We start from the raw sequence: 17178 nt of genomic DNA, 5'->3' as shown, positions 1-17178 counted from the left end.
GAAAATACGCATGCCAATATGTCATTGAAGTATTTGCATATGTGTATATCACTGCCACCATACTATTATTATGATTATTATCTTTACTATCATTTATAAATAGTATTAATTATAAAGTAATTTCCCATCATCTAGAGCGGTGAAAAATTGTTGAAAAGGGCAAAATAAACCAATCATAGATTATTATTCCTATGCTTAATGAAAAGAATAAGTACAATCGTATGACACATATCTCTAATATTCACCAAACCAACTCAAAATAATAGAACTAATATATAATAAGATAGAGTGTGAAAATTAATTAGTAAATTGCAAGTTCATGATTAGAAAATAACCATTAGATTTATAAAAACTGATATCATGTTAAATCTTAAATTGATTGTCAAATTTACTACCCTATGAATTTGATAGTAAACTAAATTAATAAATTAAAGCTGATTTATAGAAATAGCAAATGCGTAAAATAAAATTTCTTACTTGATGATCAATTAATTGAATCACTCAAGGTAGTAAGTTTACAGGATATTAGAATTCTAATAATGCATAGATTAAACTATTATACAATATTGCAAACTTCATAACTATACAATTTCGGATCCTAAAACCTATAGTAAGAAAAAATAAAAATTTAAACAATACAAGTACCAATCATGTTACATAAACCAAATTATTTAATATCAAAGAAAACATAGATAATTAAACAAATCATATTATAATAGTATGGTTATGTGATGTTGCTAGATGATTAAGCTATGTAATAGGCAGATTCATTAGGAATCGAAAGCAAAAGAATAATACAAGTTAAAACAAAACTAATTCTATTGTGCAAAGAATACAATTGCACTCACGTTACCTTAGGGGCTTAGACATTCAAAATATAAAAGATAGAGATGATGACATACTTGATGAATGTATCATAATTTACCCAATTTAATTGTATTGAGCTTTGGTGCTGATAACTTGTTAAAAACAAGGAGAAATGTGCGAGAAGTGTATTTCTATTCCATATGATGGGGGTATGTATAAATACAATATAGATAGGGTTTGCTTAGATAAGAATATAACCCTAGACCTATCTAGAATATTCAAGAATAATACAAGTAGTACAATGGGCATCCACATTATACTTCATAACAATATATATGATTGGGTTTTTGTGTTTTATGATTGGGCAAGCACCTAATGAAGATGAAATGTTTAAGGAATTTGAATCAGAAAAAATAATTAAATGGCTGAAAATGATTAAAAAAAAATTAATAATTAGATCAATAAGGCACACATTCATCTAATTATTAATTTTTTGTGAAAGTTTTGCGAAGAACGGACTCACGTGATTCTGGTTTATAATGCACACATTCATCCCCCACCCACTACCACCCAAGTCAGCCAAATCAACCGCCCGCTTTCGCCGCCATTCCCAAATTTTTTGCCAGCTCACCATCTCTTTCTTCCCTCCACTTTTCTTTCTCTCACCTCTGCTCATCTCTCTAATGGCGGCGTCTTCGAGTCATCTTCATCTTCTTCCCTATCTACCATACGACGAGCAGGTAAAATCAATTTTGGGTTTTCTATGGAATTATATTGTCTAGAGGGTGGTAGACCCGAGGGAGGTTGTAGGCGTCGTTTGAAGTGCGCCTACGTTAAGCCTTTGTGAATATGCTTGGCACTCATAGGAAGTGGGAATTGACGTATACGATTAGGGAAAAAAAAATTAGGGAGCCGCCAACAAGTTTTTAAGGAACTTGTAAACCGTTCACGGATCATTTAAGGCAACCACGATAAAGGGACAACGATAGGCAACAACGATTGACCCGTGAAGGTTACACCCCATTCATAATCCATGAGATTACTAACTCCATATGGTTCGGAACCACAAAAGGAGAATCAGGGATGATGGTACGAAGTGAGTCATGGAGCCACATTTGCCCGTATTGGCTTCTACTCGATTCTTATTGTGAAAAGTATTTCTTGCGATCTCAAAGGCATGCAAACAAAGATTCAATTTGCTCCAAACTATTATTATGCTAAATTGGTTTAATATTAATGCAACATATAATTCTAAAATATCGTGATCACTTGATTAACACAACAAGATTAAAAAGGAACCTAAATCAGTCGTCCAAATTATCTTATTAGGCGTGATTTTCGATTACATATTCCCTTTAACATGCAATATGGTGATCATAAAATATAGTAAAAATCAACATTAATATTGGAAGAAATTCAACAATAAATTGTTAGTCAAATCAAATCATAATAAACCTAATCATGATACTAGCAACAAGAATAAAAATAAGAGTAATTAAGTGATTAATTACTCACTTTCCGTGTTTCCTTGAATTGCTACATCATGAATAAACTGTTAGTAACTTCAATAAATATATAAATCAAATTGAAATTATATTAAATAACAAGTAGAGTTGATTTGGTCCAAACCCTCAGTTAATTATACCTTTCACGTCTTGGTTTAAGTATAGAACTTCGGGTATTGTATGGACTCCTTAGAGTGCTTAGGGAAAGTATGAAGAGAGAATAGGGAGGCTAGTGTTTAGGCTAAAGAGGGAGAAAATAATGATTTTGTGATCAAGCTTATTGATGATTGAAAAAGGGGTGATATGACTTCTATTTATAAAGAAAAAAGAAGGGTCGAAGAATTAAGATACAATCCGAATTCGAATCGGAATAAAACTCTTATGAAAGGCAGCAGTTTTTGCGGTTTTTGTTTTTATCATATATTTTGATCAAGGAATTGGAATAAGATAAATAATATGTCGTTGGAAAGCTCTTCAAGTCTACTTTCTAACCCAATTAAAATCAGATTAAAATAGTTTGTAGAATAAAAGATATGGCCGAAATAATAGGACGATGTCAGTTTTGGATAGAGTTTCGTATTTCTTTTATATCTTTTTCGTTATAGCTCGGAATTAATTTTATAATATATAATTGAAAAGGTAATTTCAAGGGATATCCAACCGTCTAATATTTAGATAAAAACTATGTGGCAAAAAAATCATATCTGACTATCTTTGAACGTCTTTCAATTCGAATAGAATTAGGACTTTCAAAAAGAGGAGTTTTATTAAATTTCAAACTCTTTAATCTTATCTTTTCAAAAGGGATAATTAAGATCTTTTAGAAACTTTTAGAAGATTACAATTAATCCTAATTTGTTTAGGAATGGGATTAAATCCTTTGGACCCTCTACATGATCATTGGGTCGTAGGTAAGGTGGGCTTAGGTTCTGTTTAGGCTCAGTTTAGTATTTTGGCCATAACTTATTCGTTATAACTCGGATTTGGGCTTATAATATATCGTTGGAAAGAAATTTTCAATAAATATCCAACTATTCAATCATTGGACCCAGATTATGTACCAAAATAAACTGGAATAAATGTTTTTATAAAAGGACACGAAATGAATGATTTTAAGGGACACAAAATGAATTATTTTGGGTTTAAAGGCACGAAAAGAGGAAAATAAGTTATGGTCTGGGGAAATAGGCTAGGAATTGGGTTTATTTATGAATTTATTGGGATTTAATATGGATTTAAGCACTCCAAAGATTAAATACTCAACCCGACCAATAATGGCGGTGAAAGGTTGTTCATCATCGAGTTTGGTTTTGGGGAGACATTTTTAGGTGTCTACAGAGGTAAATAATGTTCATTCCTTACATTTATGTTTCCTTCTGCGGTATGTAGCAGGTAAACTAGTTTTGAATCAATTATGGTAATCTCTGAGGGGAGGATGAGCAAGAGGAAGGTTATACGTTCATGCCTTGCACTCATGTATGTTTGGTTCTGCAGTTATATAGCAAGCTGTCTGATGGTTCTCAATGGGTAGTTATATAGTATTGCTAAAAACACTTTTGTTTCCTGAAGCAAACTAGTTTTGAAATTAAGTTCCATGATCTGTTTGTTAATTGGTATATTCTTCTTCCCTCTCCTCTGCTCACCTCTCTAATGAAGGTTCAACAAGTTCATCGTCGTTGTTATAATCTAATACCTGACTAATATAACCTCTTATCAAACAAAAAGAATCTAATATCTGACCAATAAAATCTATTATCAAACAAAATAAATCTAATACCTGACCATACTAACATATTATCAAACAAAAAAAATCTAATATCTGACCAATATAACCTATTATCAAATAAAAAAAAATCAAATACCTGACCAATACAACCTATTATCAAACAAAAAAAATCTAATATCTGACTATTGTTATCTAATTTCTTTCACTTATAATCTAATTTCTAATATTTATAATCTAATATCTGACCATTATTATCTAATTTCTGACAATTAATTAATTAATTAATTTTTTTTTTTTAATGTTTGTATGATTGGACTCACGTGAGTCCGTTCTACAGAATACTTTTCCAGAAAAATAATGAGGCACACATATTATAAAAACTTTTGTATATACTATATACATCCGATGTACAGTAATATATTTGTAAATCAAGGTAATTTTTATTGAATTTGTGGTAACTTTTAGACTTTTTGGGGTAACCTTTTTATAAGTGTTTTATCTGTCCACTTATCATGGTATCTTTAACATGATTTTGTAGTCATTCTCCCCTTTTTAACCCCTTTCCAACTCCTTTATGTGCATGATTATATCATTTCTCTTCCCCGTTCCTTTTTATGTGTGTGTTCGTGTTTGTAGATGTAATGAGAAATTGGTTATATAGCATGAACATGAAGACTTTCTTGAGAAAGCATGCACCAGGCAGGAGCAGGCTTGCAACCCTTAGGAGTGGGCGCTCCTAATCCCAACACCATAATTTGCCTCCCTTTAAATTACAAGGAGCGGGCGCGCACCTATGGATGAGCGCTCCTCCTTAAGCTCCAACATTCTGCCTCTTTTGCTACAGCTAGGAGCGGGCGCGCGAGATTAGTTAGAGTGGGCACTCCATGCCTAGGAGCGGATGCTCCTACATCCAGACCTGGTTTTCTTGACGGATTTAACTATATAACTTTGGGGAGTATAAAAGCGACCCTTGGTCTCTTTTTTACGGATCTTCTTTCCCTTAGCTTTTCTTAGATCCTTATCTCTTAGTTAGCTCTCTAAACACTCATTAATTAATTAGTCTAGTTTATGTCAAACTCAATCATGGAGTAGATTAATTGAAGTTTGTATTCTCAATTTCAATATTTTCTCAACTTTGAAGCTTCATTAGTAATATCTTTCCTCTATCTCACTCTTTATTTTCAGTTTTTGATTGCTTTGAATTTTTAATTTCTCTCTCTTAATCTTGATTATTTGTTGTTGCATGTTCAATCTACTTTGATCTTATTACTTTTCTCAACTTGTTAGATTAACGTTGAATTTAGATATTGTTGTTAGGATGTTGAAAACCATGTTTAGTGAGTAGTTAATTAGCTAGGGGTTGGGTGAAGACCCAACCAAGCCATGGGTTGATATCGTTTGTGCTTGCATGTTCATTTTGGGTTGATAATTGATTGTTGAAGAATTGGTTAATTGCATGTGTAATTGGATGGCCACTTATTGCTCATGTATTCACTTCTATGCTTGCATTGAAAGATGAAGTTTGGTTATGAACCTTTTTTGTATGATTAAACCAATTTTCTATCTTGATTACGGGTCCTTGTTTGGATGGTGAAGTAGTCTTAGTTACAATAATTAGGTGAGAAATCCCAATTATTTGTGCCTTAATGGTATCTTGGACCGATCGAATGACAAACCCGCGCTAGTTAGTAGTCTACTTCCCATCGTTAAGACTTGATTTGCCTATCTTGTTAGTTGAGTTTGGTTTAGGAATGCTTAGTGTTGTGGCTTCGAAAAAAGGCAATGTTGAGTGCCTTTCGATTACCCAATTTGTGTTCATACTTGCTTATTGTTTTGATCCATTGGTTTGGTTGGTGTCGATTCCCATTTTCCCTTAGTGGTTGTCCTCATAGTAGTTAATTAATCAAAACCCCCAATTTGTGACTACCGTTTCATAATCTCGATGTACTCATACCCATTCCCTGTGAATACGATCCTCTACTTACCCTAGACTTGTCTTAGGTTGGTTAAGATAGAAATATTGTTTAGCTTAGAGTGATTGTCCAACGATCGTTTTATCCATTACAACTTTTATCAAGCATAAATAACTTTAATTATATCAGCGTAACATATATATACTGGGTAACATTCATTTATTTAAGGCACACATCGCACTTTTTTTTTTTAAGAAAAGAGCGATGAGGCAAACTTTATTAATCAAGAGACATGGTGTTTAAGAGTACATAAGGAGCAATTGATGTGGAATAATAATTAATCCACATTTGCTCGGTGCCAAAAGGTATGATTCTAGCTAGATGATGTGCTACAAAATTTCCCTCCCTCTTTACATGAACCCAACAAAACGAAGAGAAATAGCTACTCAAAGATATGATATCCTCAAGAACACCATCAAATTAAGATCAGAGAAGAAAATTGTTGCCTTTGACTACTACGCAAAGTTTAGGGTACACAGTGCACCTAGGCCACGGCTAATTTTGCCTTAAAGTTATAAATATTAGAATTTCCATATAGTTTTTGTTGTTTTGATTACTACGCAAAGTTCAGGATATTCAGTGCACCTAGGCAATACAAGGATAAATGATGAGCACACATGGAAGATAGAATAGGAACTTAATATTGTCTTCTTTCAAAGTTACAACATAAGTATTTCCTAGATTAGACACCAAAATAACAAGGATTAAGTATTGAAGATAGGAAGTGGGTTTCTAGCTCAAGTTTATCTCTCGATCGTTCCGAACTAGCATGAAGCACAAATAATTGGGATTTCTCACCTAATTACCACACTAAAGCATCCTATCCATTGAAACAAAGCATCCATAGTCATAAAAGCAAAATAATCTAATTGCATAAGAAAGGACTCACTCCAAAACCCCATCTTTCTATGTGAGTAGAAGGATGAACACATGACCATAAAGTGGCCATCAAAATACACATGCAACAATCAATTCAAGCACAAACAACTATCAATTAAAGTTAGAACATGAATAAATCCAAGTCAATCAACCATAACTTGGTTGGGTTTTCACCCAACCCCTAACTAAGAGACTACTTACTAAACATGGTGGAAATTACTCTAACAATTAAATCTAGGATTTTCATGAATTCAAATAAGCTATGAGAGAGATAGAACAAGGATGTATTAAACATGCAATAACAAAAAAACAAGATTAAGGGAGAAATTATCAACTCAAAGTAATTAAAAACTAAAAATTAAGATTAAGAGATAGAGGAAAGAGATTACTTAATTAGCTTCAAAGTTGAGGAAATTGTTGAAATTGATAGAACAAACTTCAAATAATTCTTAAAAATGATTGGGTGTTTGAGAAACTAAGCTAAGGGAGAGGAAAACTATGCACTAATTAAGAGAATAAACCTAAGGGAGTTAAGAGAGAAGAAGGTTCGTACAAATGAGCTCAAGGGAGGTATTTAAAAGACCCCCAAATAAAAAGACGGAGAAAATAAGAATCGGGCTCGACTGCAGGCCTAGACGGACATGCAGGCTATGTTGCACGGACGTGCCATGATGTGCAGGGTCGTGCAGAGCAGGGAAAACAGAAACAGAAGCTACTGTTTTAGTACCCTACAACCTGCACGGACGTGCCAAATGTTACACGTCCGTGCAAGTCTTTTCATGCTGAACCATTAGCTACTCTTTTGGACCAAGGCACCCTACACGGACGTGCCGGGTTTGGTACAGATGTGCCAGGGTTTTAGCACTTGCACGTCCGTGCGGACCTGGGCAGTAGCAATCCACATTCTGTAGTACCCCTGCACGGGCGTGCAAGAGTCAGCACGGCCATGTAAGGTCTTCATGGCCTTAATATCCTTTCTTGCTTCAATCATGCCCTTGGTACCTCCTTTGGTACCCTTGTTGTAGCTCATGGTGTTGTTGTTGATGGAATTGTTGTTGTTGAAATTGTTGTTGTTGTTCTTGTCCTTCTTGTTGTTTCTCTTGCTCTTGTTCCTCATCACCGGGAAGCCAAGGAAGGTCCCTCTCAAAGACCCAATTAGTCTTGTTGTAAATGATCGTTCTCTCTGGGTTGAGGTGGTAGGCATAGGGCCTCCCACTCACAAACCACAAGTAAGGATGGGCCCCTTCTGCGTCTGTGACCCATCTTATTCACTAGTAAAAAAATGTAATGGCAAGCGGTTCAAACCCCCTAATGGTAAGCGGTTTTGAACCGCATGGGCTTAGGGGGCTTGCCAATAGCCATTTAAATGGCAAGCGGTTCAGAATCGCTTTCCATTAGGGGAGAGTGGCAAGCAGTTTGGCGCCAAAACCGCTTGCCATTTGCACTTGACATAATATTATGTGAAGTGTAATGGCAAGCGGTTTTGGAGCCAAACCGCTTGCCATTTGTATTTTTGTTTTTTTTTTCCAAAATTAGTATTAATTAATAATAATAGTATTAGTGACCTGTTTTGATATACATATTAATATGTCATTATAAAAATTATTATTATTAATAATATTATTATTATTAATACTAATTAATATTAATAATTAATAATAATTAAAATATTATAAATTTAAGAATAATAATACAATAACAACAATAAAATGCAAAATAATAACATATATAACACTCACAAATAATATATACTACATACGTACTAATTATATATAATTGATGTACATATAAAAAAAAAGATAATAACTAAATATTGTTCATAATAACAAAAAAACTCAAGCTCACTAATTCTAGCTAGATGCCATCAAATGTCACGAAAAAAGCCCACTTGTCGCGAATTTCATCAATTTCTTGCCTTGTTAACGGGCCTTCCCTTTGAATCTTGCAAACCTTTGGAAAAAGAAAAAAAAAACCAAACGTTAAACATCATTCATATTACATAAAATTTTAACTAAATGTATGTCAAATATTTCAAAGGCAACATATATAGGTTTGTTTCTTTCACAAAATGGCCCAAATAAGGCCGACATGACTTTTACTTTGCCCAATTTCTACATTGTCCATCAAATGAACAATTTATTTCTCATGGAATGCCCATATTACCTAATCTTAGGTGTCTAAGGTTTGAAATCACATCAAAAGAGGGTTTTAGTAAGTTTTAGGACGGCTTTTATCCAAAATCTCCCAAATAAGGCCTATATGACTTCTACTTTGCCCATTTTCTACATTTCTTATATATTGAGCTATTTCTTTATCATAACATGACAATATTACGTAGTCTTACGTGTTTAATGTTTGAAATCATATCAAAATGTCATTTTACTAAGTTTTAGGACGGTTTTTATCCAAAATCGGCTATTTGACTTCTACTTTGCCCATTTTCTACATTTCTTATATAATGAACTATTTCTTTATCATAACATGTCAATATTACCTAGTCTTAGGTGTTTAATGTTTGAAATTATAGCAAATTCGCATTTTACTAAATTTTAGGACGGCTTTTATCCAAAATCGGCTATTTGACTTATACTTTTCCCGTTTTCTACATTTCTTATCTAATGAACTAATTCAATATCATAACATGTCATTATTACCTAGTCTTAGGTGTTTAATTTTTGAAATCATAGAAAAATAGCATTTTACTAAGTTTTAGGACGGCTTTTATCCAAAATAGGCTATTTGACTTATACTTTCCCATTTTCTACATTTTCTATCAAATGACCTACTTTTTTCTCATAGCATCCCCATATTACCTAGTCTTAGGTGTCTAAGGTTTGAAATCAGATCAAAAGAGGGTTTCACTAACTTTAAAGACGACTTTTATCCAAAATTGGCTATTTGACTTCTACGTTGCCCGTTTTCTACATTTTTTTTCATATGAACTTTTTGTTTCTCATACCATGCCCATATTACCTAGTATTAGGCGTGTAAGTTTTGATATCACATCAAAAGAGCACCCAACTAAGTTTTAGTATGCTTTTTTATCCAAAATCGAAAGAAAACAAAAAAAAACCATACCTCCTCAATGTGTTGAGCTTCCGTGCACCTATTGACTATGTCAAACATAAACCTCATCACGTACAGGGCACAATCAACGTCGTTGTCTTGTTGTGCACACTGACATGAAACAAATCTAATCTAGTCATGCATAGCCATAGCCGAAGGCAAGTTTATTAAACAAATCACTATATCAAGGCGTTACCTTCGAATATTTCCACGCAAGACCCGCAACCGAACGACAATTCAGCTTCTTCATAACACTTTAGAAAAATAAGTTCAAAATTAGAAACATAACCACTCAATGACTTAGGTGAGGATATAAAACAATAGGAAGCAGTATGTACCTATTCAGTAAGTTTAGCAACTTCCTTGGTGGCCAGATACGAACTGAGTCAAAGTAGTAGATTGTGTTATTGGAAACACAAATCACCAGAAGGCTCTAATGAAGACTACATATATATTGAAGCAAATAACAATCCATCAATTGTTATACGTCAACATCTATACTTAACAAACAACTTAAGAGTGACATATTTAAACTTACTCCTCAAAGCAGGGAGCTAATATGAACTTGTTTCCCACACGCATTGATTCTCTAATACCCCGCTCAAGATAATCTACCACATCACGAGGGTTATGTAAGAATTTGGTTACGGAGTCCTGCTCGGGGCATAACCACCCAACTGTTGCCTCACCATCGGGTTTACTACTTAGGAGCTCCTGTAGTGACCTTCAAGAAAGTAATTTGGGCAAATAATTACTATTTGCATTGTTTTGGTATGAAAATATCAAAAATACAATATGGTTAGAAATAGTCGCATTAATTTACCTCACGAAAGTCTGAATGATGGAAATGTTAAGCATGGAACCGGTTAGAAATTCCGTCACATCCTCTCTGGAAATGTATGCGATCGCATCCTCATCGTAGTGGAACAATGCCTTAGGCAAGTTGACTTGAATATGTCTATCCGTAGGCAACTCACTAACATGGTTGTGAAGAAAAGTACATGCTTTCGAAAGCGACTTAAGAACATCGGCTTCTACCAGTGGAGTACAAGAAGCTCTCGAACTCTTCTTCGACACTTGTCCTTATTCCATGTTCGGAGGACCTTCTTCCTTGGATTTTGGCTTCTCCACCTTCTTCCTTTTAGCGGACTAATTTTCCTTTGTAATCTAGTTACATAAAAGAACATGGTCATTGCACAAAGCACATGGTAATCTAGTTAAATACAAGTAGTTACATACAAGTAGTGTATACTTACCCCTCCTACCAACCTCAGCCGATCGCGTGGCCTTTGCACAAAGCTACCGGTCGCATCACGCAGCTTAAAAAAATCATATTCCACTCTAGGCACCGGTAGTGGTAAGTTCTCAAACCCAGCAACTATAGAATCCATCCCGACCGAGATATAGTGGGTGCTAGTATTAGACTTGAAATAGACCTTGTCAAAAGGTTGTGCACTACCATACCCCACCAACTGCAACTTTCCATCATTTTTTTCCCCGGGGTGAAGAAGCTCACAAGGCATCTCTTCCTACATATTTGATTAGGACATAAGTTATGAAATAACAAACGAAAGCCTAACAGAAGCAAATTTGATTAGGTACTGAAGTTTACCTTAACATCCGAGAAAGGTTCAGGCATCGGATTTGCAATCTTCATTAAATCTGCATCCATAGGACTAGGAACCTGCAAAAGTAAAATAATTAAGCATGCAAAAGACCTCGTTTGACCAACTTCATATGACGTAATTTGTCCTTGTATTGAAATTACCTCTCTCTCAACTACTAGATCGTCCTCCAGGCCTCGTGGGTGACTACATGAATCCACTGGGGTAATCGATGGTAATGGCAAAATCGGCAAGTTCATGTGCTTTAGAATGGCATTGAATTGACTATGCATCTGTTCTTGCAGCTCTACATGAATCTCCGCCTTAATTGATTCCTTTTCCTTCTCATCCATACGATGTGGCGAATTAACACTTGATCTGCTTTTTCCTGATTTGGTACATTCTGAACCCATCACCTTCTCCCACCCTAGTTGTTTCCCGCCAGAACCAATTACTTGCCCAAGATGGTATGGTTTTCCCAAAGCTAAGGTGAAAGGATCTTTTTCGATGCATGGAGTGAGCTTGCCTTCAATCACTTCCGATGTATGCTCGAGCTGTAACAACACAAAAAGTTATCGGTTCTAAGTAAGATGTACTTTACATGAAAATATAATTAATAAGTAGTAAAGTTCGCTTACAAGTGCATCTGCTACTACTTTTATGTCCGGCTGCATGACATACTTGCCGGTTTTCTTGTCGATCCCATGCATAGCACACCACCAGTCAATTGCACGAATTACCAAAGTTGTGACCGTGGAAGAAAGTGGTTTCTCAGGTGATGACATTATGGATTTGGGGTATAGACCCGCTTTGATCCACTTTGGTCTACATTCCGCAAATGTCTTACAACCCATATGATGGCTATACAATTTCTTCCCGGCATTGATTCTAGCTTGTTCACTTTTTTCCTACACATTCAGAAATATATGTTAGCATCAGTCTTCGTAGTAAACAAAAATTCAGTAGCCTACTCTAGTGATAAATAAAAACATACAAGTGCGGTTCTAGTGGAGGATTTTTCCACAAACTTCTCCCAGTCCTTCACCGTTATTTGTGAATATAAATCCCACGGTTTCTTATCAGGTTTCTCCTCTTCTTCAGCAGCAGTCACATTTTTCTTTGGTCCTTTCCTTCTTTTCTTATGGATCCATCTCGTTTTCAAGTAACTTTTGAAGTTTTTGAATCTCTCTTGTACAAAAGCTTCAAAGCACTTTCCCAATCTCCTTGGACACAATTCCTTGTATCATATTGCCTTCCGGTTGGGTTGGAATTCTGACTTTATCTTGCAGTGTACCCATGTGTCTTTCAAAGGGTAGCACCACCTCATAAAGACTGGACCGCACAACTTAATCTCATGAACCAAATGCAGAATCAAATGCACCATTATGTCAAAAAGTGACGGTGGGAAATACATCTCAAATTTGCACAAAGTTACAACAACATTCGCCTGGAGAGCATCAAGTGTAAAGGGATCAAGAACATTCCTGCAAATAGTATTGAAAAACCCACAGAGGCTTTTAATAACTTCTCTCACGTGCTTTGGTAAAATACCACGAATTGCAATCGGTAGGAATACTTGCATCATCATGTGACAATCATGGGATTTCATACTTGTCAACTTCAATTCTCCATTTAAGGAAACAAACCTTTTCATGTTTGACGAGAACCCAGATGGAAGCTTAATGTCATACAAACAAGCACAAAACCTTCGTTTTTCTTCCTTTGATAATGTGTAGCAAGCTGGAGGTAAATACACCTTTTAGTTCTTGCTTTTTTCGTCACCTTTCTTCTTTGAAATACCCGTGGCCTTTTCCTTGCGCTTTCCCTTACAATTTTGTCCACCATCTTCGGTTCTCTTTTCCTTTACCTTTGTTTTCCCTACCTTTGTTTGAACCCACAATTTCGGACGAACACCCCACGCTTTCAAATCTAATCGCACACTCTTTCCATCCTTCGTTTTTCCAGGAATGTTCATAATTGTCCCAATAATTGCATCACAAACATTCTTCTCTGTATGCATCACATCGAGACAATGTCTAACATCATGTTCTTTCCAGTACTCAAGCTTCTAAAAGATTGATTCCTTTTTAAAGAGAGCATGTGGGTCAATTGGTTTCATTGTTTTACCAAAAACACATGGTATACCCTTCACTCTAGCATAAACCTCCTTTCCACTCAATGGCCTAGGCGCAACCCCCTCCTCAACTTTCCCATTGAAGGCCTTTTTCTGCTTACGATACGGGTGATCGCGCCTAAGAAATCTTCGGGTCCTCACGTACACATCTTTGTCATAGTGATCAAGGTACACGTTCGGTGTGTCATCAATACAAATGGGACATGCTTTATGCCCTTTGTTCTTGTACCCGGACAGATTGCCATATGCAGGAAAATCATTGATGGTCCACATAAGGGCAGCACGCAATAGAAACATCTCGTTCTTATGGGCATCAAAAACAGTAACTCATTCGTCCCACATCTTTCTCAAATCATCAATAAGGGGCTCAAGGTAAACATCAATGTCGTTTCCAGGTTGCCTTGTCCCCATTATCAAAAGTGAAAGCATTTTGTATTTCCGTTTCATGCACAACCACGGAGGCAAGTTGTAAATCACTAAAAGTACCGGCCATGTGTTATGTTTGGTACTAAGAGTGCCAAATGGATTCATATCGTCCGTGCATAACCCAAGCCTTAAATTTCTAACTTCATCACCAAATTCCCTAAACTTCATATCGATGTTCTTCCATTGTGGAGAGTCAGTAGGATGCTTCAAAAAACCATTTTTCTTTCTTCCCTCAGCATACCATCTCAAGTTCTTAGCATCTTTTGGTATTGAAAATAGACGCTTTAACCTTGGAATAATAGGAAGATACCACAACACCTTGGCAGGAGGTCCTTTCATACCAACATTGCAGCTTGATCGCTTATAACGCGACTTACCGCAACGTGGACACTCCTCCAACTCTTCATATTCATTTCGATACAGAACACAATCATTAGGACATGCATGTATCTTCTTATACTCCAAGCCGAATGGACACATGAGTTTCTTTGCATAATAGTAGGAATTAGGAAGTTCATTCCCATCTGGCAACATATCACATAACGCAGTCAACAAAGAAGTGAAACTAGTGTCGCTCCAATTATGCTTAGACTTAATGTTAAAAAGTGTAAGCACGGATGAGAGTTTTATGTATTTATTGGACCCAGGATACAAAGGCTTTTTGGCAGCCTCTGATAATGACTCAAATACATCAGATCGGTCACCAAATTCACCTTCAACATCACGCATCATCTCATCCAAGTGATCACCACCACCATCCTTGGTCTCATCCCCATCTCCACCATCATCACTCCCATTTTCTTCTTCAACATGAATCTCGACACTTTCAACATGCGTCTCATTGCCAACAACATTCTCTCTATACGATCCCTTTTCACCATGCCAAACCCAAACATGATATTGAGGCCTAAACCCATGACATTGTATATGAGCCATGATGGTATCAACACTATCGACCCTTGTGACATTATTACAATTGACACAAGGACAATAAAGGTAATTGACACCCGTTCTGAGCTGATATTGTGAAGCACTCTTGCAAAACTCTTGAACCCCATTAAAAAATTCCAATGTATCACGTCTACCATACATCCAACCGCGATCCATTGACGTTTTAAATTGCCTTTAAACATACCAACACATTTCAAACAATGTATAAATGTAACATATATTATGTCAATCAAAGTACATAGCATATATGTCATCCATATCGCGTAAAAATGAATGCTCCTAAAAGGTCCTTATCACTCCAACCTAACCCATCCTTGAACGTCTAATCTCACTAGTGAATGTATGTCAACTTTTAAATTTTAAGGAAAATCCGACAGTATTTCCCCCCAGCTCTCCAAGTACACAATGTAGGTAATAACTTACCTACATATGCACCCAGAGAACATGGTGAGAAAATGATAAGCCGAGATATTCCTTAAAATCGAAAAAGAGACATACATTCACTACCTAAGTGAGATTAAACGTCAAAAAACAGTCTCAACCGAGGACTATTCAAGACTTTCTCCTATTAAGAAAGACACGAACGGGTATCTAGGCAAATGATGATGCAAGCATTCAATAATTTGCATTTATTTGACATTCAACAATACACAAGTTCATTCATTTATTTAGTGCTAATAATTAAATTAACCTACCTACAATCAAACTAAAGTTACTTATCAATCCATTCATACAATATAATTTACTAACCACATTTAACAAACTAAAATGTTAACTAATAAGTATTCTATTCAAAAATTTCACTTTAAAGCTACTCAAATTCAAACAATATATATATATATATATATATATATATATATATATATATATATATATATATATATATATATATATATATATATATATATATATATATATATATATATATATACAAACAAATAATAAAACAATTAAAATAAAATTGTGTTAACTACATTTGAAACCCTAACTTTAAATTTTGGAATAAACAAACAATTAATACAAATTAATACATATGAAACTAAAATTTAGTAAGAAATCACCCTAAGTTGAGAGTGAGAAATAGAAAGATTAAAGTGGTGGCTCCAATAAGTTAGGGAGGGAGAGAGAGAGGTGTGGTGGTGAATGAGCAGCAGCAGCCACCCACGAACACCACCAGCAGCACCCACCAACAGCCACGAACACCAACAGCCGCAACCCACTGCAACCACCCACGAACATCCGCAGCAACCACCCACGCGAACACCCACGAACAGCAGCAGCTTCAATTCAGACCAAAATTAAAAAAAAAATGAAAAGGAGAGTGAATGGTGGTGGTGGTGGTGGCCGTCGTCTGGTAGAGAGGAGAGTGAATGGGAGGAGCTTGGACATGCAAGGTAGAGAGGAGATCTGGAGAGTGAATGAGAAGTGAAGGCGGGAGTGGAAGAATTCACCAAAAATTCGACTAAGGCAAGGTATCCCGCTTTTTTTTTAAAAAATTGGCAAGCGGTTTGGGGTTGAACCGCTTTCCATTTAAACAAATGACAAGCGGTTCAACCCCAAACCGCTGGTCATTTGTTATAATGGCAAGTGGTTTGCGCCAAAACCGCTTGCTAATTGATATTAGTGGTTTTTCTAAAAAAAAATTGGCTAAATGGCAAGCGGATTTTTAAAACTGCTTGCTATTTGGGGCTTCCCATCACTTATTTTCTACTAGTGATTGTTCTCAACAATTGCATGTCAAGATGTGTCGACCCTAGACAAACTTCCTCATCTGCAAAATCAAAATTAAGAGAATCAGCAATAATGGTGATCATGCCACCTATGGTGATGTTACCGGATCTCGTGGAAACATCGTCAAGGTGGTCAACAAGCCAAGACCCTACATCTAAGGCGGTGTTCCCCTCACTCAAGTGCCTGAGGAAGTAAAGCTCCCTCGTGGACACTACCCCCGAGCTATCACCCTTAGCAAACGTCGTGTTTGCTATAGTCCGCTGAGAAAGCCTAAAAGTAGGGTGGATGATGGTTGTGGCCTTATCGGACCTAGGGTTGTACTCAAATAGGCCTGTGATTTTTCTCCAAAACTCTCCCGCATTATAATCACGGGGGT

The sequence above is a fragment of the Chenopodium album genome, chromosome 18 (genome assembly GCF_948465745.1).
Source record: "Chenopodium album chromosome 18, dcCheAlbu1.1, whole genome shotgun sequence".
Lineage (NCBI taxonomy): Eukaryota > Viridiplantae > Streptophyta > Magnoliopsida > Caryophyllales > Amaranthaceae > Chenopodium > Chenopodium album.
The sequence above is the reverse complement of the archived record's forward strand: the minus strand, read 5'-3'. Positions refer to the sequence as shown.